Source organism: Triticum dicoccoides, chromosome 2B (genome assembly GCF_002162155.2).
Source record: "Triticum dicoccoides isolate Atlit2015 ecotype Zavitan chromosome 2B, WEW_v2.0, whole genome shotgun sequence".
Taxonomy (NCBI): domain Eukaryota; kingdom Viridiplantae; phylum Streptophyta; class Magnoliopsida; order Poales; family Poaceae; genus Triticum; species Triticum dicoccoides.
Genome location: NC_041383.1, coordinates 104,823,793 through 104,848,703, shown reverse-complemented (window position 1 = coordinate 104,848,703; position 24,911 = coordinate 104,823,793).

Sequence of the window (24,911 nt, the reverse complement as noted above, 5' to 3'; positions counted from 1 at the left end):
TGATGCCCGTCAGGCAGCCCTTGCGCCGCCTGTCAGAAGAAAAAAGAAGAGTTGTTGGAGAAGAAATAGCCCGGCTCCTGGCAGCCGGCTTCATCATGAAAGTGTTTTTTCCAGAGTGGCTGGCAAACCCAGTGCTAGTGCTGAAGAAGAACAAGCAGTGGCGGATGTGTATTGACTACACAAGCCTCAACAAAGCCTGCCCCAAGGACCCATTTGCTCTGCCGAGAATTGATCAGGTGATAGACTCCACAGCCGAATGCGAGCTGTTGAGTTTCTTAGATGCATATTCAGGATATCACCAGATCAAGCTGAACCCAGCTGACAGACTAAAGACCACCTTCATCACGCCGTTTGGAGCCTTCTGCTACCTGACCATGACGTTCGGCTTGAGGAATGCCGGCGCCATCTTTCAGCGTTGCATGCAGAAGTGCCTCCTCAAGCAACTCGGCAGAAATGCCCACGTCTACGTGGATGATGTGGTGGTGAAGACGAAAAAACGTGGAACTCTGTTGGAAGATCTTAAGGAAACCTTTGAGAACCTACGCCGATTCCAGATCAAGCTCAACCCCGAGAAATGCTTCTTCGGAGTACCAGCCGGCCAGCTCCTCAATTTCCTGGTCTCCAAACGCGGCATAGAGTGCAACCCTGTGAAGATCAAGGCCATCGAGAGGATGGAAGCGCCCAGACGACTGTTAGATGTGCAAAAATTCACCGGCTGTTTGGCGTCCATCAGCCGATTCGTCAGTCGGCTGGGCGAGAAGGCTCTCCCCCTGTACCAGCTCATGAAGAAGACAACCTTTTTTGAATGGACTCCCAAGGCGGACGAAGCTTTTCTCCAGCTAAAGAAGATGTTGACTACTCCCCCCGTGCTGGCGGCTCCGACTCCCAAAGAGCCCATGCTCCTATACATTGCCGCCACCAGCCGGGTAGTCAGCACAGTCATTGTAGTCGAGTGCAAGGAGGAAGGCAAGGCGCTACCTGTCCAGAGACCGGTATATTACCTGAGCGAGGTACTGTCGGCCTCCAAGCAAAACTACCCCCACTACCAGAAGATGTGCTACGGCGTGCATTTCGCCGCCAAGAAATTGAAGCCTTACTTCCAGGAGCATCCAATCACCGTGGTCTGCATAGCCCCACTAGCCGAGATCATTGGAAGCCGAGATGCTTCTGGCCGAGTGGCCAAATGGGCCATCGACCTAGCTCCCTACACCATCTACTACGAGCCTCGCACCGCCATCAAGTCACAAGCGCTGGCCGACTTCCTCGTCGATTGGGCCGAGACCCAGTATCTGCCGCCAGCGCCCGACTCCACTCATTGGCGGATGCACTTTGACGGCTCCAAGATGCGCACCGGCCTGGGAGCCGGCGTCGTCCTCACTTTCCCCAAGGGCGACAAACTCAGATATGCGCTGCAGATCCACTTCGCCGCCTCCAACAATGTGGCCGAGTACGAAGCACTCATCCACGGGCTCCGGCTTGCCAAAGAGCTCGGCATTCGCCGGATCTTGTGTTATGGCGACTCTGACTTGGTGGTCCAGCAATCATCTGGCGAATGGGACGCCAAGGACGCAAACATGGCGAGCTACCGATTCCTGGTGCAGCAACTCAGCGGATACTTTGAGGGGTGCGAGTTCCTCCACGTGCCAAGGAACGACAACGACCAAGTAGACGCCTTGGCACGAATCGGCTCCACCCGCCAAGCAATACCATCCGGCATCGCCCTTCGATGCCTCCTTAAGCCGTCCATCAAGTCGTCACCAGAATCAGACTCAATCTTTGTGCCGGCTCCACCCGAAGAAGTCGAATCCGACTCCAAGAAAGCCACAGTCAAAGCCGACCCGGGGACTCCAGAACCCGACTCGGGGACTGTGGTGATAAGACCAAAAACTCCAGAGCTCAGCCCGGGGACTGCTCCAGTCGGCCCGGGGACTTCGTCAAGTCAGCAAGCGGCTGCGGACCCCAACCCGCCGCCTCCCAGCCCAGCCGCCCTTATCCAAGTCGCACTAGTGGCAGTTGAAGAAATAGCAGCACCCTCATGGGCCCAGCCCATCCTCAAGTTCCTAGTAAACAGAGAGCTGCCAACTGATGAAATCTTGGCTCGGCAAGTGCAACGCCGAGCAGCAGCTTATACCATAGTCAACAGAGAGCTGGTCAGGCACAACGTCACTGGCGTTTTCCAACGCTGCGTCGAGGCAGAACAAGGCCAAGCAATCCTCAGAGACGTCCACGAAGGCGAGTGCGGCCACCATGCGGCCTCAAGGGCACTCGTCGCCAAAGCCTTCTGGCACGGGTTCTTCTGGCCAACCGCACTGGAAGAGGCCAAAGAGTTAGTCCAAAAGTGCAAGGGGTGCCAGATGTTCCGTTCCAAGCCACTTCAGCCAGCTTCCGCACTCAAGACTATCCCCATCGCCTGGCCCTTCGCAGTCTGGGGCCTGGACATGGTCGGACCATTCAAGACGACACGAGGTGGCCTGACTCATCTACTTGTCGCAGTGGACAAGTTCACCAAGTGGATAGAGGTGAAGCCCATCAAGAAGTTAAATGGTCCGACTGCAGTGACCTTCATCGCTGACATCACAACTCGGTACGGCATCCCACACAGCATCATCACCAACAATGGCACAAATTTTGCCAAGGGCGCCTTGGCCCGTTTCTGCGTGACGCGGGGCATCCGACTGGACTTAGCGTCTGTTGCCCATCCGCAGTCAAACGGCCAGGTGGAGCAAGCAAATGGCCTCATCTTATCCGGCATCAAGCCTCGACTCGTCGTGCCGCTGGAGCGATCTGCCGGCTGCTGGCTTGAGGAGCTGCCGGCCGTCCTCTGGAGCCTGCGCACGACTCCAAACAAGTCAACCGGCTTCACACCCTTCTTCCTTGTCTACGGTGCCGAAGCCGTCATCCCAACGGACATAGAGTTCGACTCCCCGCGAGTCACCATGTACACCGAGGAAGAAGCAGAAGAAGCACGTCAAGACGGCGTCGATCTGCTGGAAGAGGGCCGGCTGTTGGCACTCAGCCGGTCCAGCATCTACCAGCAGAGTCTGCGTCGATACTATAACAGGAAGGTCAGGCCAAGATCTTTCCAAGAGGGCGACCTTGTGCTCCGGCTGATCCAGCGAACAGCCGGCCAGCACAAGCTGTCGGCACCTTGGGAAGGCCCCCTCATCATCAGCAAGGTGCTAGGAAACGACTCCTACTATCTGATCGACGCTCAGAAGCCCCGAGCGCGCAAGAGGGACGACTCCGGCAAAGAGACAGAGTGCCCGTGGAATGCAAATCTTCTCCGAAGATTTTATAGTTGATGCAGTATGTATCACGCTCCCCTTTTGTATTAAAGTATCAAGACTTTGGGCCCCCCGAGACGAGCTCGGGACTGCCCTTTTTGTTATCTGTATGATAAGAATTATGCCTTCGAGTATGTTAATCTATTGTTAAAAGCCGCTTGGCACCGGGCCAGACTAGTCGGCCCGAGGACTCGCCGCCTTGCGCTATGAGGAGCTTCCCGCAGTCAGACAAGTAGTGTGCGGTGCCTAATCCGTCTCCTGGCAAAGCCGCAGCTCGCGGAGCGACTGTGAGGCGGGCAGGAGTGAGGAAGAACGGGCGCCCACGCGAAAAATGGCTAAGGACCTAAAGCACGAACATAGCATAAGACGGCCTCCAGCATTTCTGAAGCAAAAAGTCGACTCACGAATAGCCGGCTTGCCGTTTCTATTAGCCTCTATCAAGGACAACCGACTCTTGGGTAGTCGGCCTGCCGCCTTCTATCCAACTTGCTAAAGAGACTCTAAAATGGCCAAGTACTTGCCTTCCCGAAGTAGCCAAGCATTTGACCCAGCGACTGTCCACAGAGCGGCTGTCCGACTGGCAAGGCAACAACTAAAGGAAGGCGGCAAAGGGAAAAGCCTAAAGAGCAGTAAGCAAGGAAAGATAGAACTCGGATAAATATTTACATAGGCCCTTGGCCGAATCTTCGAGTAGAAGTTCAAGATACACCCCGCGGGTGGAACTGCTCGAATTTAACAAAGTTTTCCAAAATATTACTAAGACAGATAAACAGAGGCGAAAAAGGCGGCCTAGGAGGCGGCATCTGGGATCGGAGGATCGGAGGAGACGGCGGTGTCAGGCTCCGGGGCGGTCGGCTGGGCGGTCTCGGTCTGATCGCCTCCGGCGGCAGTCGCTTTCTCTTGACGCGGCTCATTGCTGGAGGCGCGGTCGAGCTGAGGCTGGCCACCCGCTCCGTCTTCTGGCACCTCCCTCTCATCTTCGTCCTCCGCCTCGCCTTCCTCCTCGGTGCTGGAGTCAATCACCTCCGCCGAGTCCTCGCCGAAGTCCGGGTTCATCCTGAACCACTCCGGCGGCACCTCCTCGCCGCCTTCAGCCCGCTCAGGGACGGAGACGCTGGTGTCCGTGTAGTCGGCAATCGCCGCCTTTCATTCGACAAGAGCACCCTCCACTACCACCAACTCCGCCTGGGCCTCTGACAGGAATGCGGCCAGCTGGTCCAGGTCCAGCCCCGGATACCACGCCTTGACGAATTCCAAGGCCCGGCGCGCTCCGGCCCGGGCCAAGGAACCCTTCCAAGCTTCAAGACGGCCAGCTGCGACCTCCAGCCAGTCGGCGGTCCGACTGGCGGTGCGCAGGGCCGGCATGCACTACTAGGGAAAAGCCTAGCAGCAGCGCGGGTTTTGGCCCTCTCAGTAGAGCGGGTACCGGCGCTACTAATAAGGCGCTACAACTAACGTATAGCAGTAGCGCCTGTTGACCCACGCTACTGCTACTGATGAATAGCTGTAGCGCTCTTTGGAAGACGGCGCTACTGATATTATCTGCAGCGCTTTTCAGCAGGAAGCGCTACTGGTAAGTCGGCGCTACTGCTAAATTTCCCCCCCTCGCTACTACTAGTTTTATTAGTTTTTTTCCTGCATATTTGTTTTGTATTTGAATAGGCTTTATACAATAATCTTTAGCATATCATCCACATACAAATGTAATCATAGCATATACATACAATTAGTCTCATCAAATCATGTCATCATCATAATCATCATCCAACACAAAGTGGTCTCTCGTCATCAATCTCGAAAATAGCGATACAAGTCTCAATTACTTGCAAATACATCGTCATCCATCTAAACAATGATATACGCGAGAATAGCTATCACTTCGAGTACATGAGTTCATATCCCTCTCTCGCATTAGCGTGAACCTAAACTAAGTACTGCGTGTCGCTCGGAAACCGAAAACCGGTACACCTGGGCCTGACACTCCGGCCACTTGTCGTATATATACTCCTGGCGTAGCACTTCTTCGCCATCTATGATCTATGCACCTGCATCGTCACATGAGTCGATGATATGCAACATATATAGTTGAGCAACAGAAAGTGACAGACTTGGCAAAAATAGAAACAACATATCATAAGCATAAATAACAAAGTTCATCGTACCCAAAATGACCTAACTAGAGTGATTTTCGCTAGTCGAGGAGGAGGATGGTTTAATTACATCACAAATAAAGTTTCACCGTGCATAACTCAAAGTTTTGTCATAAAAGAAAGTATGGACTAAACGGACACATTGTCATATATCGACAATCACTCCATCATGTCGTGCCATCCATCCATGTCAGGGAGATAGTCATCGAGCTTAGTGAAAGGCTTCATGTCGAGACGCTGAGAGGCTATCCATGTTCGGACGTCTTCCCGCGACATTTGTCCTTCGCATGGAACATCCCTGTTTTTCCGACGACCTCATTCATGATGATTTGGGCAAGTTCGCGCTGGATGTTATAGAACTCAGCTCGAAGTCGATGATCCTCAATATCTCCTATGTCCTTTGCCCATTGCAGAATATGGGCATCGCCAGATCTAGGTGCCATGTGAAGGTTCTGGTGATCCCGTCTGTACTCCAGCATGTGCTGTAGGACATAGAATCCATCATTACGAGAATCGTTCGGTTGTTGGATGCAGCAGAAGTCGGTCTTATGGCTGAAGGCGGCCCTGCCGCCCCTTCTCTTCTTGTCCCTAACCTCTCCACCCCTTGCTTGGTAGTAAAACATAACACTGTCGAGAACATCTTTGATGTGGGTGTAATCCTTTTTGTGAATGTTCTTCGACGAGTCCAAGTAAAGAGCATGGGAGAATCGGGGGTAGAGGATGATGAGGACGGCGCGCCCGCTGCTGCGCAAAATAAGTACACCTCAAATTAATTAGCCTCCACCGTGCAAATGAATTATTGAAATCGAAGGAAGGATAGCAGCGCGGATGACTTACACGGGATGATAAGGCACGAGAATCGCCTCCTTGTCCTTATTGGCGAGCATGAAACTGACGATGTAATCCCTCGCGTATTCACGATGCTGTGCACAGACTCCCAAGAAGCCCTCATGCATGTAGTACGGGTCAGCGACACAGATAAAACGTATCTACTCAACCCCAATGATGTAGTTCATGTGCAAGGCATAAAGGCGGACAAACGTAAAATCCAGCTTCTTCACGTGAAACATGTCGAATATGTAATCGAATCGGAGGAAGAACTTATCCGCGGGGAAGCCGTCGACGTACGACATTTGCCGCGAAACGTTAACCACATAGAGTGGGTATCCTGTATCTTTCGAGGCGATGAGGCCTTTCTCTACCCGCAGCACATCGTCATGAAGTCTCCTTAGATCGCCGAATCTGGCCCGTAGCGCTGTTTCAGGTAGGATTGGTCGACCGGGGATATGCCATTTATCAGCATCGGGGATATCTACACGGTCCTGAAGACGAGGCTGCTGAGGCGGCTGGATCATAGAATCAACTTTTTTGCCTTTCCTCGCTCTCTTCCTAGGCTTCTTTACCACCGGATGGTCGTCAATAATACATTGAGACGGTAATTCAGGCACCGACTCATGATGCTCAAACCCTGAGGAGGCGCCAGTATAGACATACTGTTCAGCGCCATCGTCATCCTCATCCTCATCCATGGCGACGTCATCAGCGACTAATGGAGCCACCTGCTTACCCCGTCCGCTATCACCCAACCCGACACCCGACGCTAATTGGGTAGGTGGGGTGTTGATGTTCATACCTTGCTGAGGCTGCATGCTCGTGGGTGTGCTCCCGGCCGCCTCCAGACGAAGCAGACTCTTTGGCCACAACAGGACCCACCCATTGCAACAATCACCAAGCCGCCGCGGGGTCTCGTCATCATCCCCCACTAGTATTAGAGGAGGCAAATTCTCGTGGCCCGGTTTGACACTGGCCACGGAAACCTTGAAGACGTTCGGGGGGATCGACCAGCTGTGGAACAATGGTTCCTTCGGCTCCATTATCGTCGCCTTCCCCACGTCCACCTTCTGTTCGCCGATGGTGTACAATATGGTGCATGGGGTTTCGTCGGCCTACAAAGAAAAGTCTGCGACGTGAGACATCCGAAAGGCAATGAAAATGGGAGATTATACATTTATATTGAAGGGGGCCGATGTGGCAGATACCGTGAGGGCGTCGAGCTCAGCCAAAGAGGAGGCACCACCGAGCACGTCCGGTGCGGGAGCAGGTGCGGGAGCCGGTGCGGGAGCAGGTGCGGGAGCAGGTGCGGCCAAGAAGTCAGCAAGGGGAAAGTCCTCTGCATATTTTCTGGATTTTGCCTTGTCCAAGTGTAAACGCCCGTCACCAAGGAAGTAGATATATCTGCAATCGCCTGTTTTGCGGCAGCTACCGTTGTTGCGACTGTCTGAGATGATTTCTTCTCAACCGCAATCTCAACCTTCTTGTCGATGCTTTCTTCAGTTAACCTTCGTCTTTCCTTTTTCTCCTCCGTGGTCTCACGGTAGTACTTCTTCCACGTGGCGCCGTCTCTGACACCGTGCACGCGTCCATACGACGGTCGAGTATCCACCGGTTGTTGTTTCAATATGTTCAACGCCCGGTTGAATGGAGTGTCCCACTTGGGCCTCGCCAATGCCTCAGACGGCGAGTCGCTTTCGGCCGCAATCCGGTGCTGCTCTCTCTGCAAAAGGCACAAGGATCGTTTACAAATATGACTAATGTGTGCAGTCGAATTGATCAGAAACTAAAATTACCAGCAGTCTCATGAACTCCGTAATGACCGGTGTTGTCTCATAAACCTTCTTCACTGGGTCCCAACGGTGCCGGGCCCTCAGGACGTCACACTCCCACGGGACGGTGAAATCCGCCAAGGGGTCTGGGATGCCTAGACTCGCGGCTTCCGCATCCTCCTTGGCCCATTTGGACCTCTTTCCGCCGTAACCACGGCTTCCGAGGTGGTGGGTCCCAATGTTCCTCTTTTGAAGCCCCTTCATGTACTTAGACTTTTCTTTGGCAGCTTCGGCCTCGCAAGCCTCCTTGAATATTTGAAACTGCTCTTCCATGATTGTCGGACTATCCTTTACAATCTCGGAGTAGGGTTCCCCGTCGTTGATCTTTGCTTTCACTCGATTTTTCCAGGCGGCCAATGCGTTGCTAAACTTGGTCATGGCGTGTTTGTTTATCTTCTTCATTGCCCGGTCCTTGTCTGGATCTTCATAATCCTTCTCATTTCGGCCCGGGAACAAGAATATCTGGTGAAACTTCTTTAGGAGGGAGCTCCTCATATTTTCTATCTTCTTTAGATTCTCATCGTTGATGGTGGCGGTTGTCCGTATGATGCAGCCTATTTGATTGCCGTAGCACGCGCGCGCTTCCTCGGGCGCCTTTGGCTCAAAATTGCCGTCGTCCACCTCCGTGACCACCAGTCTAGTAGTCCTGAGTTTGTTAGGAACCCGTTGCCTCTTTGCTTTCGGTTCTACACCGGCTCCGCTCCCCGAGGCAGCACCGGTCTCAGCGCCGGTCTCGATGCCGGTCTGAATCTCAGCGCAGGTCTTAGTCTCAGCACCGGTCTACGTGTCGGTCTCAGCACCGGTCTACGTGTCGGTCTCAGTCCCCGATGCCACCAGTGGGCCCAGCAACAACATCTGTTGATCGTCGGTAAGGCTAAAAAATTCGTCTACCGCCCGGTAGACGTCGTCGCAATCACTAGAACCCTGTCCTTCATCGTTGCTAGCCATGTTTCCTATGATTAAATCTAGTCAATTAATTCTAGACCTAATAAAATGAATAATGACATAAAAAAGGACTATTGTTTTGTAGGAATGTTGACTCCTTCCTGGTGCGGCAAATCCCGGGCACTCGATATGTCCTAGTATGTAGCACAAGTCATGCCGAAATTCACGGGAAATTTCAGCACGACCTTTGCTAAAAAGTGGACAAATCAAGAACCTGAAATTTGCTGGAACAGAAATGAATCAACATTCCGGCAACACATAGGCCACTCAGCATCATTCCCTGGAAACAACAAAGCCACTTGGGCACAATCGAACAACTTCAATGAAAAGATATAACATGACCACTTCAATGAAAAATAAAATTTGCCTAAATTCTTTTCCTTGAAAAATAGTGGTCTTTTCAAAAATCAAAAACCTTTGCCAATCTACTTAACCTAGCTTGTTAATCCAACGAACCTAATTAACCTACCTATTTAACCTAGTTAGTTAATCTAGTTTACCTAGATAATTAACCCTAATTAAACTAGTTAACGCAGCTAGTTCTCTGTCAAAGCCGAAAATAAATTTTTGCACTAATTAACCTGGATAATTAACCTAATTAAACTAGTTAACCTGACTAGTTCTCTGTCAAAGCCCTAACTAAGTTTTTGCACTAACCTAGATAATTAACCTAATTAAACTAGTTAACCTAACTACTTCTCTGTCAAAGCCCTAACTAAATTTTTGCCCTAACCTAGATAATTAACCTAATTAAACTGGCTAACCTATGCATGAGAGAGAGAGGAGGGGTGGGGGCTTACAGATGATGGCTCCGGTGGTGGCGACGGAGGCAGTGGTGGCGAGGGAGGCAGGGGCGTCTCCGGTGACAGCGAGGGAGGCAGGGGCGTCTCCGGTGATGGCGAGGGAGGCAGGGGCGTCTTCGGTGACGGCGAGGGAGGCAGGGGCGTCTCCGGTGACGGCGAGGAAGGTGGCGTCGACGGTGGCTCCGGTGGCGTTGACGAGGCCGCGCGGCTCCATGGCGTTGGGGGCGGCTCCGGTGTCGTCGACGGCGCACGGCTCTGGTGGCGTCGACGTTGGCGGCGAAGTGGGGCGGCGGTGAATCAGGGAGACGGCGGCGCGCGGGGTGGGTTGAGGGATTTGGGGGAGAAGTGGCCGGGGGGAAATGGTTTTTTGGTTAAGTCAAACTTAGCGGTAGCGCGTTTCGCAAAACGCGCTATCGCTAAGATAGCTATAGCGGTTTTTGCAAAACGCGCTGCTGCTATAGCTAAATTTCTTCCTTTTTGAATTTCCTTTTCTGTTTCTATAGCGGGGGTCTAGGACACGCGCTGCAGCTACATTAGCTATAGCGCGTCTTACAAACACACACTGCTGCTATGCCTTCCTCTGATTTTTCGCTTTTTTGTTTATTTTGCTTTACATTTTATTTTTTCCTTTCTCCTTTTTCTATTTCTTTCATTTTCATTTACTTTTCTATTTGTTTTTCATCTTATTTTATTTCCGTTAGTAGTAGCGCTCTTCCCTGGAAACGCGTTGTTAATTATGCCCTAGAGGTAGCGCGTTTCATCTAAGCCCACTACTGCTATGCGTAGCCTATCATTCTGCCAATGGGAATATTAGTAGTAGCGCTTTCGCGACTACCAGCGCTACTGCTAAGTTTGTATCTGTAGCGCAGTTTCTCTTAAATCGCTACTGCTATATAGCACTAGCGCGCTTTTTTGACCCGCGCTGTTGCTAAATTTTTGTGTATAAGGTTTTCCCTAGTAGTGATGCCTGGCCACAAAGCGGCGACCGCCTGGGCACCGGCACACTGAAGCCGGCGCATCAGCCGGTGGGCAGGACGAAGACGGGCTTCGATGCTCAGAAGCTGCTCATCGATGGTTCGGGAGGCGTTAGCGGCGATCTCCGCACCGCCTGCCCTTCGCAGCTCGCGATCAGCCTCGATGGCCAGAGTGACGACCTGCGAGTGGCCAGGAAAGAAGTCTGCCAAGACAAAAAAGAAGTGAGTCGAAAAAACCAGAAATCAGCTCGACCTATAGTCGGAAGCCCGAAGATAGGAAAAGAAACTCACCATCGACGATGTCCTCGATCTCGTGGTAGTCGGAGGTTAACATCGCCTCCTTGTCAGTCTAGGAGGAGCGCTCACTCTCGAACTCGGCTAGGAGAGCGGCCTCCTTCTTCTCAGCCTCGTCCTGCGCCTTCTTAAGCAGCTCCTTCTGCTCGGCCAGCTGCGCTGCCAGCAGGTCGCGCTCTGTGGCAAGCTTGCCGCACTCCTCCTCCTTGGCGCGCAGGGCGGTATTGGCCTCGCCCAGCTGCTGCTGAAGAGCGGCGTTAGCCTCTGAAGAAGAAAAAAAAGACGATAAGTCATCAACAAGAAAGTCGCTGAAGAAGATCCGGCCCGACTGCTCAGCAGTCGGCCCGAATCTCGGGGACTACAACCCGCGGGTGTGCCAGCACGCCCCCGCGAGAAAGAAGAAGGACTCACCCCGGCTCTCTGACAAGTCGGCAGTCCGCCGGCCTAGCTCCTCAACATTTCGGTTGAAGGCGGTAGCACGGAGGTTATGATACTCCTGCAATAATCATTTAAGACAAAGTTAACGTTTGGAACTCGCGAGAGGGAGTTCCGAACCGCCTGCTCAGTAGCCGGCCCGAAACTCGGGGACTACACTCGGTGGGTGCGCTGGCGCGCCCCCACAGAGAAAAACAAGAAGTCAAAAAGAAGAAGGAAATTTACTCGGACGGCCGTTCGCGCGGCCAGATGCGCCCTGGTGCAAGCTTCAAGAGCATCGCCTTCGGCCCGCAGCTTCACCTGGACGTCCAGAAGCACTTGATTCAGCGGTCCGGTGCCGCCTCCACGCAACCACCCGATGGGCGCGACGCTTGTCGCCTCGGCGTCTGGTGTTGCCGAGCTGGCGGCGCGGGTCTCCCGGGGTCGCGGTGCCGAGGTCGCCCTCTCAAGACGGCGGCGCACCGGCGAGGCGACTTGGAGAAGCAGCCTCGCCTCAGACTCGTCCGCAGTCGGCGGCTCAGGTGGGCCCGCTGGCTGCTTGCCGTGCGCTCTCCCAGATGGCGGGGGAGGCGGTGGTGGCGGCACGAGCGTGTCCGACATGGAGGCCTCGCCGCTCTCCTTCTCCACGACGGGAGTCTCGGGACCGGTTTCCCCAGTCTGCCCTGTGAACTCCGGGGGCGGCGCCGAGGACAATGCGGTGACAAACTGCGCCGATTGGCGACGCGCGGCCTCCTCAGCTCGCTGCCTTGCTGCGGCGGCGGCTTCGGCCTCCTCCAATTTTCTCTGGGTGGAGGCCACCGCCTTCTCGGCCTCCGCCTTCTCCAGGCGGTCGGCCTCATCCTCAACGCGCTTCTCCCGCGCGTTTTGCTCTGTCGCCTCCTGGAGGTCGGCGGTGGGGTCGATCCGCCGAGTATTGGCTGACGTCTCCGCCGACCCCATGATAGAGGGGGCGACGACCCTCTGAAGGGAAAGGGGAGCCCTGAAGCAAAAAAGGGAATGAAGAAGAGAAACTCGGACGAGACTAACCGAGGGAGAATAAATACAAAGGAAGAAACACTTACACGGAGACTAGCGGCGGCCTCCTCACTTCCCTGCGGAAGCGATTGGCCCTCGCGGCCGCCTCCTCCCGCCTGGTCACGGCGGCCGCCCCCTTGAGCTTCTTCGGCTTCCCGCCGAATGAACTCGGCCCAGGCTGGCGCCTCTTCAAGCCGCCTTGGCCGGCGGAGGGACCCGCACCCGATGAGCCGACCCTCGGCTGGTGGCGCGGGGCGACTTCCCCTTCGGCGTCGTCGTCAGGCCAGTCGGTGAATGTGGCCGAGGGCCTGAAGCCGCCTACCACTCCTCCTCCCCCGCCTTCGGCGTCGGCTTCCATCACTGCCGCCCCCAGGTCGGGGTCGTCGACTTCGCTCTCCGCTCGGTCGGGGACGTACTCGCGGGGCGGTCTTGTGACGCCGGCTGCAGGCTGCATGAGGGGGTTCTAACTCAGAGAAACCAATAAAAAAGTCAGAAGTCGGAGTCGGCTACGAAGGAGGCAAAGCAATAAGGAGATGCGACTTACCACTGGAGGGGGGTTGGCGCGCGAGTACGGCTCCTTGCCGAACTGCCAGTCCTCCCCGAACTCGCAGTTCGCAATATGGTTCACCATGTTTGCCACCTCTGCGCGGGGCATGTCCTTGGTGCACATCCGACTCGGGTCCCAGTGGTCACTCATCTGACTAATCAGATGAGGCCGGCCTTGGAGAGGGAGGACTCGGCGCACCACAAAGGCGGCTAGCAAGCCGGCCCCGACGAGGCCCTCCGACTGCGTCAGAACTCGGAGCCGCGCCACGGCGGCGGCTCCGGCGGGAGTCAACGTCTTGGCTCGATGAGACCAGCTGGGAAGCCTCCCAGCCGGAGCGCCGACTTCGTAAGGCGGCAAGTTGACCCAATCCCCGTCGGGGGCGACGCTCTTCACGTAGAAGTATGACCGTTGCCACATCTTCACCGATTTGATCAACGCGATGGCAGGGAATGGGTTGTCGGCCGTCGACCGCCGCAACGCGATGAAGGCGCCACATTGAGCCGGCACGCCGGCGACGTGCGTGCCGAGCTTAGAAGAAAAGAATTCTCCCCACAACTCGATGGTGGGGAGGACGCAGAGGAAGCCTTCGCACAGAGTGACGAAGGCAAACAACAGCACCACCGTGTTCGGGGTGAGGTGGTGTGGCTGGATCCCGTGGAACTCCAGGAAGGCGCGGAAGAAGCCGCTCGTCGGCAGCCCCATGCCGCGCATGAGGTGCAAGCGGAAGATGACCCGCTCGCCCTCCTCCGGCGCCGGCCGAATCTCCCCCTCCGGCGCGGCGCGGGCGCGCACGAGGTCTGCGCTGGGGAGCCGGCACGTTCGGCGGAGGAACTCGATATGCTCGTCGTCCACCTCCGAGCCGTCCCACACGCCGGAGCGCACGGCAGGGGCCGCGGCGGCAGAGGAAGAGCTCATTGCCGGTGGTGTGGTGTTTTCTTGCTCAGCGGCGGCGAAAGGAAGGAGAGGAAGCAAGAGGGGGCGGAGGGAGCGGGGAAGATGGGCGCGCGTGCTCTGCCGCTCCGCTCCCCCAACCTACTTATAGCCTTGTGGGCTGAGAAGCCGAAGGGGGCGGGTGTGGGATTAACTGCGCACAGGACCCCACGCCCCCCACGATTTACCCCATGAAGTTACTGCATGCAGTAACGACGTGGGAAAACCAACCGTCCGCATGGCCGCAACGGATCCATTCGTGTGCCGAGGCGCGGTAGTGGCGGGCCCCGCCTAACGGCCTGTCCCGTTGTGCGCATGGGTAGGCAGACTATCCCCGCCGCATGGCGCCACGCGATAGGACCGCGCTGGTAGCCACAGGGAAGCGTATCAGGCACGCCGCCTGATCTCCCGCCACGACTTTCGAGCTCTTTGCGAGGCGCGGCGGCCCTCCGCTAATCCGACCTTCGTTAGTCGGCCCGAGGGAAGACGGCAGCCGAATTCCAGAATCCACTCCTGGAAGGTTGAAACTGTTGAAGCCCCACAATGCAGCGTCTGCAGAGCTTCACCAGCTTTGGGGACTACTATCGGAGTAATGGGCCACGGGTAGGCCAACTCGAGCCCCAGGACCTTTCAAGACTTCGGGGCAGGCCGCATCCCTCATGCCGAGTCCCAGAAGCGACTCCAAGATGTGCCGAGTCCCAGACGGCGACTTCACGATAAGCCGAGTCCCAGATGGCGACTCCAAGATAAGCCGACTCCAAGCCGGCAACCTCCAGAGAGGCCGGCTATGGAGAGTCGGCCCACGACTCCACCCTCATCTCTAAGGACGAGGCGGGGTACGGCCACGGCATGGCCGTTTCCCCCCCAGCTTACGACGGGCCGGCATGGCTACAGTGGGCCGTATCGCGGGAGATCTCCGGCGAGGCACGGCACTGTTGCCATGCCTGCCCTGACCTCAGCCACAGTAGGCGGCGCACTGTGCCCACGACGCCGGCGTGTACGGCCCAAGGGCGACGGGGCCGCCCCTCAGTGGGTAGACCGAAGATGGCATGAGCGCCCTGGAGACGGACCGATGGGAGTTGGCCCCCTGGAGTCGGCCGACCCCTCCCCCAGGCCCCACACGCCATTAACCAGATAAGATGGGGGTGGCGACAGTGAACGCACGCCGGGCGGTGGCGCTGTAGCCATGACCGCATGACCCATCCAACATCATCAGGAGTACCGCTACAGTCTCAGGCCTGTCCGTGGGGCCCGCCAGTCGGCGGGCCCCATGAGTCGGCAGGAAGGACGACGGCTTGAGAGGCAAACGGCTGGGACCCACTCCCAGCCAGATTACTATTGTACCCCTGGGGGGTAGGCCTATGTAAACCCCCCGGGAAGCCCGTGCAAAGGGTTCGGACCCAGATAGGCATAGACTTTAGATCATCGGAGGGAGAAGCTAGCCTTGCCTTCTCCTACCTCCAGAAATAGCTCTAGGAGCACCATTGTAACCACTTTGCCATAGTGACCATGCGGAGACCCCGCAGAGCAGCAGTAGGGGTGTTATCTCATCGGAGAGCCCTGAAGCTGGGTAAGTTCCACCAGCGTGCAGGTCTTCACCTCACCCCGCTTCCGGGCACCGGCGATGTTCTACTCGCTCCCACCATGATAAGCCATCCTTTGGCATATGTCGTACCCAACCCCCGACATCGGCGGTCTTGTCCAAGATGCTCATTGCAACGAACTCATCCAACACTTCACTTGAGGTCATGGAGTGGAAGTCCGGTCTTTCACGAATGACAGAGGACATGGCCTTGTTGTAGGGCATCATGGCCTTGAGGAACTTGCGCTTGATCCAATTTTCATCCGTGTCCTTGCTCCCATGATCTCGGAGTGCAACCGTGAGTTTGGTCACTCTTCGAAAGAGCTCACGAGGTTCTTCATCTTCTTTCATTGCAAACTCATCGGCTTCATCTTGCACCACTTCATAGTTGGAGCGTTGAATGCTAGCACTTCCTTGATAGAGAGACACAACACATTTCCATGCATATTTAGCCATGGCATGAGGTCGAAGATGAGGGAGATCTTCGGGAAGGATTGCATCTTGGATGATGAAGAGAGCACTCTCATTGAATTGATTATCCACGGCTTCTCGAGGGGTGAAGTTGCTTGGGTCATGTGGATAGAAACCTTCTTCTATAATTCTCCAAAGATTAGTATTCACATGTTTTAAATGACGCTTGAAACGATACACCCAAGCATCAAAATCCTCATTTTTCACAATCTTAGGAGGAGGACCGGCATGATTTAAATGAGTAGTGGGAATCGGTCCACCATAAGTAGGAGGTTCCACATGGGCAAAGATGCCGGAGCCATTTCTACCACTAGTAGAAGGACCTTTTTCACTATTAGCTTCCCCCTTGTTGGAGTTGGCATCCGTCACCTTGTTAGTGGGATCACCCACTTTCGTTGGCGAGGTGGATAGTTTAAGTCCTTCTAGGAATTCAGTAAACATGCTTTTAACCTCGGCCGTCATGGAGGTTTTCAATGTGTCTAAAGCCACATTGAATTCCTCACGTGAGACCGAGGTTCCCGCATCGGCCGTAGACGAGATAGGATTCACATCGGAGTGCTCCTCCGCACCGTCGTTGGTGTCAACCATACTCTTCGGATGACAAAGTCCTTAATAAAGAGAAGAGGCTCTGATACCAATTGAAAGGATCGATACAGTTGACTAGAGGGTGGGGGTGAATAGGCAACTAACAATTTTTAAGCTTTTCTTTAACAAATTAAACCTTGCGACAAAGTAGGTTGTCTAGATATGCAACTAAGTGGACAACCTATATGATGCAATGACAACTAGCACACAAGCAAGCAATAGATACAACACAAGTAAGCTTGCAAAAGTAAAGGCACGAAATAACCAAGAGTGGAGCCGGTGAAGACGAGGATGTGTTACCGAAGTTGCTTCCTTTTAAGGGGAAGTACGTCCCCGTTAGAGCGGTGTGGAGGCACAATGCTCCCCAAGAAGCCACTAGGGCCACCATAATCTCCTCACGCCCTCACACAATGCGAGATGCCGTGATTCCACTATTGGTGCCCTTGAAGGCGGCGACCGAACCTTTACAAATAAGATTGGGGCTATCTCCACAACACTTGGAGGCTCCCAACAACACCACGAAGCTTCACCACAATGGAGTATGGCTTCGAGGTGACCTCAACCATCTAGGGTGCTCAAACACCCAAGAGTAACAAGATCCGCTAGGGATTAGTGGGGGGAATCAAATTTCTCTTGGTGGAAGTGTAGATCGGGGCCTTCTCAACCAATCCCGAGCAAATCAACAAGTTTGATTGGCTAGGGAGAGAGATCGGGCGAAAATGGAGCTTGGAGCAACAATGGAGCTTTTGGGGGAAGAGGTAAGTCAACTTTGGGGAAGAAGACACCTTTATATAGTGGGGGAAACAATCCAACCGTTACCCCCCCAAACAGCCACGCACAGAGCGGTACTACCGCTTGGGCAGGGCGGTACTACCGTTCCCTTCCAGCGATACTACTGTGCTGACGAGGAATGCAGGGTCCTGGCCCCAGAGCGGTACTACCGCGGAAGTATTGGCAGTACTACCGCTTGGAGCGGTACTACCGCCCCTACTGCCGCTACTAGTACCGTAAAACCCGACACGAAAAACAGTAGTCGAGAATCGAGGCGGTAGTAGCCCGGAACCACTGCGGTACTACGACCGAAGTTCGCAAGCGGTACTACCGCTCGGGGAGCGGTACTACTGCTTGACGAGCTTTGGCGGTACTACCGCTGAGGACCGCAGTACTACCGCTGGGAAAGGACAGGCAGGCACATATTAGGAAAGATAGCTCCAATGAAGCGGAAAGAAGCATCGGGTGTGATAAGGATGTGTACGTGTTGATTCCACCCTAGCCTTACCAAAGCGGATCCCCTCTTGATAGTACGGTGACTCCTACGAAACTAGACCACCAGCAAAGAAACGAAGGAGCTACACCGTCTTGAATAAAACACCGAGGGGAAGTAATCGTCTCGTGCCAAAGGATGAATCTCTGAAAGAACTCAACGCACACGATTAGTCCGCAAAAGCATTGTCATCAATCACCAAAACATCTTGGGGATAAATATGCCCTTACACAAAGCCATGGCTGCAGGAAAGTGGACGCACTTAGGAATAAGTGGGAGGTCAATGTGCGAGCCAAGTACGTTAAGGGTCACCACAGTGGATCAAAAAAACAAGCTGTCACCCTCGGCCCAATGTCATGTGAGTGCACGTGTAACAAGCCCAAGCTTGAGGGCTACCCTTGTAGTCATGTGGTTCGGGCGGCTGCAGATCAAAAAATCAGTGTTGAGCCATACATATCACCATACTTCAACATGTACAATCTATACAACACTTGGAACGGTGAGTTCTGGGCCTGGGGCATTGATATGAACTACAAAATGTTGTGGCCAGATGGGCCGAAATGGGTTCCGAACGCCGACTTGATGAGAACCGCCAAGGGACGACGTCAGTCTAGGCGTCATCGCAATGACATGGACCATAGCCAGATGGGAGAACCAAGGCGATGCCGCGTTTGTAGGTGTCCTGGACATTCACGTAGGGAATGCCCATATCGAGCGAACAACACCGCATGATGTTGATTTATCTGTACTCGCTATGTCTACTTATATTTGTATTATACTTTTATTAATTTAAATTGAATCTGTTTGTATTATTGAATCTCTTTTTGTTATTGTATTTATATTTATTTTAAAATGAATCTCTTTGTATTTATTGTACCCGTGATGTTAACTTCAGCTAATTAATGTAAATTATATCTCTTTGTATTATTGAATCTCTTTGTGTTATTGTATTTATATTTATTGTACATTGAATCTCTTTGTATTTTCTTTGTATGTTTGTGTGGAGGTTATGGCTGAAGTGTCGCGACTTTTGGAGGTGCCCCATGACGCCGGCCACCGTTGCCATCTATTTTTGAACCCAAATAAAGAACATGATTATCGGAGTTTCAGACTTCGAACCATAAAAAACCTAGCCAATACAAAATTATTTCATTCCTCACCTTGACGCTTATGGACTACATGCTTTTGCTAGGCTCACATCAAGCGAAGACCCATCCCAGTTACGTTCGGACCCATCCCTTTTGACATCCCTCGTTGACCGGTGGAGACCTGAAACCCACACCTTTCACTTTCGTTTTGGGGAGCTTGCACCTACACTGAAAGATGTTTCTATGATCCTTGCTCTGCCAATTAGAGGTGAGCCGTTAGTCTCTCGACGAGTGTCTAAAACTTGGGCACAAAATATATCAGACCGTCTTGGGATGACAATGCCAGAATCCCAACGTATTGGTGGCCCTCGTGGCATCCCACTCACCTGGCTTCATGATAACTTTCTTAATATTTCTAGCTTCGCTGATTCTGAGACGACGAAAAGACATCTGTTTGCGTATTTGTTGTGGCTCCTCAGGGTTATGTTTCCAAATTCACACGGGACGTACTTCTCCCTGGTCTCATCTCCATTGTGGAGAAGATGGTAGATGAACCTTTACCTGAGCAGCCAAAATACAGCTTCGGTTCTGCCATTCTATCTCATACATATAGAGGCTTGTGTGATGCTACACAAAAAACTTCCTTCGCAAATAAGCTCCGTTACTTTGTGTCCCCTACGAGTTTCTACAGTTGTGGTCCTGGGAATACCTCCCTGTAGGACGACCTCGTATAATAAATCCCATACACCCATACGACTATAGTGAGGGCAGCTGTGTAACTATGGCCAGTAGGTGGACAAAGGCACGGAAACATTGGTCTCCAAGTATTGCGAAAAATTGTTACCCTATATACCACCATCAGTTTGAGGCACTTGATGAGTCTCTAGTCACATGGAACCCATGGACTCAGGAGCATGTACATATGGTCTTTAATATACGACCCATCACAGTAGGCATGTTGACCGATAGTGCATTCTGGCTGACTCGCTGCTACTTATTATTCCTGTGGTGTGTTGAGCCTTACAACCCAGAGCGTGTCATGAGACAGTTCGGTCTGTATCAGGAGGTTCCACCACCTTTTCCAAGATGTACCGACGAGGAAACCCATAAGTAAGATGTGACCTCCCTAAATAGTTAGTGTCCTTTTTCATTTACTAAACTCACACTTTGTTACATAATTTGCAGGCTAACCAATATGGGCCACGGTTGGAGTCCACGATTGGAGGGAACGCAACATTCAATGGGTACAGAAGTGGGAAAAATGACGCGGTAGCAGATATAGTGTATCAACTTAGGTACATTTTATTTACATTATTTATTACGATGACCATACGATGCGTGAAGATGCTTTACTTTTATCACAACGGCCAGCAGTGTCGGCCAGGTGAGGCCGCCTCAGGTTGTGGCGGCGAGGCCCACTGGCGGGCCCCGCGCGCAGCAGGGCCTGTCGCCCAGCCAGCGATAGCGTTAGGGCTGGCCGCCTGCGGTGATGGCGGCGAGGCCCACCTGGCCCACCCCATTCCGTCGCGGCGCGACACACTGTACACAAGCCGTTCGGCTGGGATGGTCGCCTCCTGCGGTGGTGGCAGGGCCCGCAGCCTCCTGGCGTGGCGGCAGGTGCCATGTGTCGCCTGCCGCGCCTGCCGCCACCGCTGAGGGGGTCCTTTTTGTCAAATTCATCCATAGGTAGTCTTTTTTGGCAATTCATCTCGGCAGGGGGTTCTTTTGGACAAAAAATCGACTCTATCCTGTCCGGCACCGTCTGTCTGGGGTAAGGGTGACCCAGCACGCGGGAGCAAACGGACATTTGTCCTTTTTGTGTCCGCTTTCGACCCATCCGCAGCCCAAGTTTGCGCCGCTTTTGGGGCGAAACGGATAGCGTGCGGACGGGCGGGATGCATGCGCTTGTCTGTCCCTGACCCGCATGTCGGTGAAACAAAGCAAAACCCCCGACGTCCCCTTTGGCGACATTCCCCCAAACCCTTCCCTCATCCCGCCCGTCCCACTCTCTCCCCCATCCATGGCCGACGCCCATCCAAACTCCGGCGGGCTGGCCGCCGACCTGCCCGGAATGGCCAAGAAGAAGAAGGGTAAGGCGCCAAGGAAGTCGCGGTCGGAGTGCACGCCGGAGGAGATCGCGAAGTTGGACGCGGAATCAGCGAAGAGGAGGAGCCGGCGGGTGGTCACCAAGACCAACGTCGCCGCGGCCAAGAGAGCCGCCGAGCGCGCCACGATTGAGGCCGCGCGGCACAAGGCCGAGGTCCAGGAGAAGGAGGCTATCGTCAGCAAAGCGCATGCCCTTCTCATGCATGGCATTTGTCGCCCGCCCGGTTTCTCTGGTGGGGTCGTCGGTCCGGTGAGCACAGGGTCGTCGGTCGCCCGGCCTCCGCATTGCCAGTCGCGGACCACGCCCTTGTCGCCCGGCTTTCCTCCGCCAAGGCACGACGGCGAGACCCGTTTCGGGGGGTCGCCGGACATGAGCGTGATCGTGCCGTCCACACCACGCCCCTCGTCCATCATCGACCTCAACGTCACCCCTGGGTCCGGCAGCAGCGGCCGGCCGTCCGTGGAGATGCAAAGAAAGCAAGCACGACCGACGTTTACCGGCACCATGTCGTCCCCCCGTGTCCTGTTCGACGGAATGCCAACACCAACGGCACCGGTCGACGACCCCTACTACGACCAGTTCATGGAGGAAGTGATCTATGAGTGAGGTCACGTCCCTGTCTATGACCCCGAGGAGACCCAAAGTCAGGATGGCTGCGACCAGTTCATTGCCGGTGAAGATGGCGACGACTGTGCTGACTACGACCATGATGACTCGTGGCATGAAGACGATGACATCTATGTCGAAGATGATGAAGAAGAAATCAATGACATTGACATTAGTGGCGAGCCATTGTTCATCGACGAGCTGACACAAAGAGCGGAAGCACAAAAGAAGAGGAAGAGCATTCGCACGGGCTCATACACACAAGATGTAGACAAGTTGATTTGCCAAGCTTGGATGGAGATTAGCCAAGATCCAAGGACCGGCGCGCAATAAAAGAGTATTGTTTTTTGGACGAGAGTCCACAAAACATTCCGTGAAAGAAAGTTGTTTGAGCCCTACCAATTTGAAAGCAAACATGGCGTCGGCTCGATTCAAAAGAGATGGTTGTTCATACAACAAGAGTGCAACAAGTATCAAACCGCATTTGAGAGCGTTCAAGCATGGCCCGTGAGTGGTACCGGCATTGGGGACATGGTATGCTCTCCTTCCTTGCCCTTTCCTTGCTACGGCCTTGTACATGTTTGCATGTTCACTTTGTTGTCGATCATATGGTGTAGGCATTTCAATCTTTGGAGGCATTCAAGGCCCGGCACAATGACAAGTCGTTCATTCTTACGCATTGAAGGACTATGATCAACAATTGCCCTAAGTTTAAGGACCAATACCGTGAACTCCAAAGGAAGAGAGGCCTGAAGACGGCCAAGTTTGCCGGAGGTGGAGATGGCGAGGCGTTGAAGAGGCCGAGGGGCAAGACCAACTCCAAGGCTGACGACATTCGTGATGCCTCATCCATGGCATTGCATGACACTTTGCATGGCATTATGTCGCAAAAGGATGTGAGGGACGAGAAGAAGCGGCAAAGCAAGGACGAGCAAATGAAGCAATACCTAGAGCTTCAAACGAAGAAGCTTGAGATGGAGGAGGCGGCCAAGAGAAGGAAGATCAACATGGAGGAGGCGGCCCGGCAGAGGCATCTCGACATCGAGGAGGCGGCCTGGCAAAGACAACTCGACATCAAGGCCAACAACGTCAAGGCCAGGTAAAGGCAGCTCGACATCGAGGCTACCAATGCCGCCACCAAAGCGAAAGAGGTGGCCCTGGCGATCATGAGCGTGGACTTGTCGAAGATGGGCGAGAAGACGAGGGCCTGGTTCAAGGCCAGGCAGAAGGAGATGCTCGACACCGACGACCTGAACTAGGTCGTCCGATCAGCCGTGGCCGTTCTATTTTGGAGGCTGGCATGGTTGCCACCCGTCCCGCTGGGCCGCTGGCCGTGTGCCGGCGAGAAAAACATTCATTTTGAAGGCCGACTATGTTGCCGGCCGCTGGCTGTGTTGCCGGCGAGGACAACCATACATTTTGGAGGCTGGCTGTGTTGCCGGCCGCTGGCTAATGCCGACGATGGACATGTAGGCTGTTGGCTTTGTTGCCGGCGTGCGTGATGAACTGGGGCCGTAGGGCTTGCCATTTGAAATGTTTTTTTAAATAGACACGGACATGATGGGGTAAAGGATGCGGCCGCACGCTGGGCGCACGGCCACCGCATCCCCGGACAGGCCCGGACATGACCCTATCCCCCTGCCCAAACGGACAAAATTCAGACAAAACGGACGTCCGTTTGGGGTCGCGCGGTGGAGTTGGCCTAACAGTACCGCAGGCGTGCATGCACTTGTCATCTTGACACCGGGAGATCATACCGATCGAGAGACACATCGGTTTTGCTTTGCTATTGCTTGAACAAGGTGGGCGCCGGGGGGTGGTGGGCGGGCGATGACAGGTGGGCCCAGCCCGCGCTCGTGTCGCGCTGCTGGCCCGCACCGGCGCATCGATCGCAAGTTGAGCTGCTCTAAACTAAACAAGTTTTTTTTAGGGTTTCTAAACTAAACAAGTGTGTTCCGTTGAATAACATACTCTACTAGTAGATTACTACTACTCTAAGGCTGGTCATAGTGGAGAGTAACTTAGACTAGTAACATGCATATGTTACTAGTCTATGTTACTACCTCTATAGTGCAGAGTATCATAGATTAGTATCATAAGTGGTCTCATTTATTGCCATGCATAACACATAGTAACATCACATTTATTATGTTACGGTATCTACCTATATTAGTACTATAATCATCTCTTTTTTCTTTAATTGCCTGCAATATAAGCATATTTGCGAGTTCCAAATGCATGATACTACTTATGTTACCCCAATATGGCTAGGCTAAGTAATCCAGACCGCAGTGCATGCCCATGCTTTGACTAATCAGGAAATGCTCCCTAAGCTTGCACAACGCACCGGCGCATCGATCGCATTTGCACAACGCACCTTGAACTTTCCGCTCAAGTACGGATCAACTGACCATACTTAACTACTAATCCAACAACGGTGTTTGACCAGTCCATGGCAAAAGAGAGAGAGAGGGGAGAGAACGACGAGCTGGTTCACGTGCAAGCGATTACGAACAAGAGGACACGAACGAAAAGCGAGACATTTTTGTTACCATGGCTACTACCGCGCTCCTACAGTAGCATGCAGAATTCAAATTTACCTGTAAAAAGTTACACAAAACTCAAATGTTTACACGAGCAGCAGCAGGTAGTGGTTGGATATTTGGATTTGGTTCGGTAAAAAGCAGGGCGGGGACACACGGACACGTGGGGCGTGCGCGCAGGGTCTGACTGTGCCGGGCCCACCACTATGTGAACTTTCCGCTCGGGGATTTTGTCGGCGTCGATTCGAACGGATGGCGATTTTGTCTTTTTTTATCCGTTTGGGTCGGCCCGGTGGACACCCGTGTTCGCTTTCGTGTTTGGATCGGCGCATACACCAAACGCTTACCTGACCCAATTTTTAGTTCACGCGAAAAAGCACAAATATTTTGAAAATAGAAAAAACATTAATTAAACATTAAAGCCGGCCATAAAGGCTGGTGAGTGTCCACGCGTCCATATTACAATAACTAAAACTAAAGTGCGAGGCGGCACGCTGCCATAGGCGTCGTCCTCGTCGACGTCGGGGCCGGTGAAGTTGATCAGCGTCGGCGCCGGGCAAGCCAAGGGGAACGCCGTATTCCACAGCCTGGCGATGTCGACCGCCAGGGGCTGTGCCGCCTCGGGT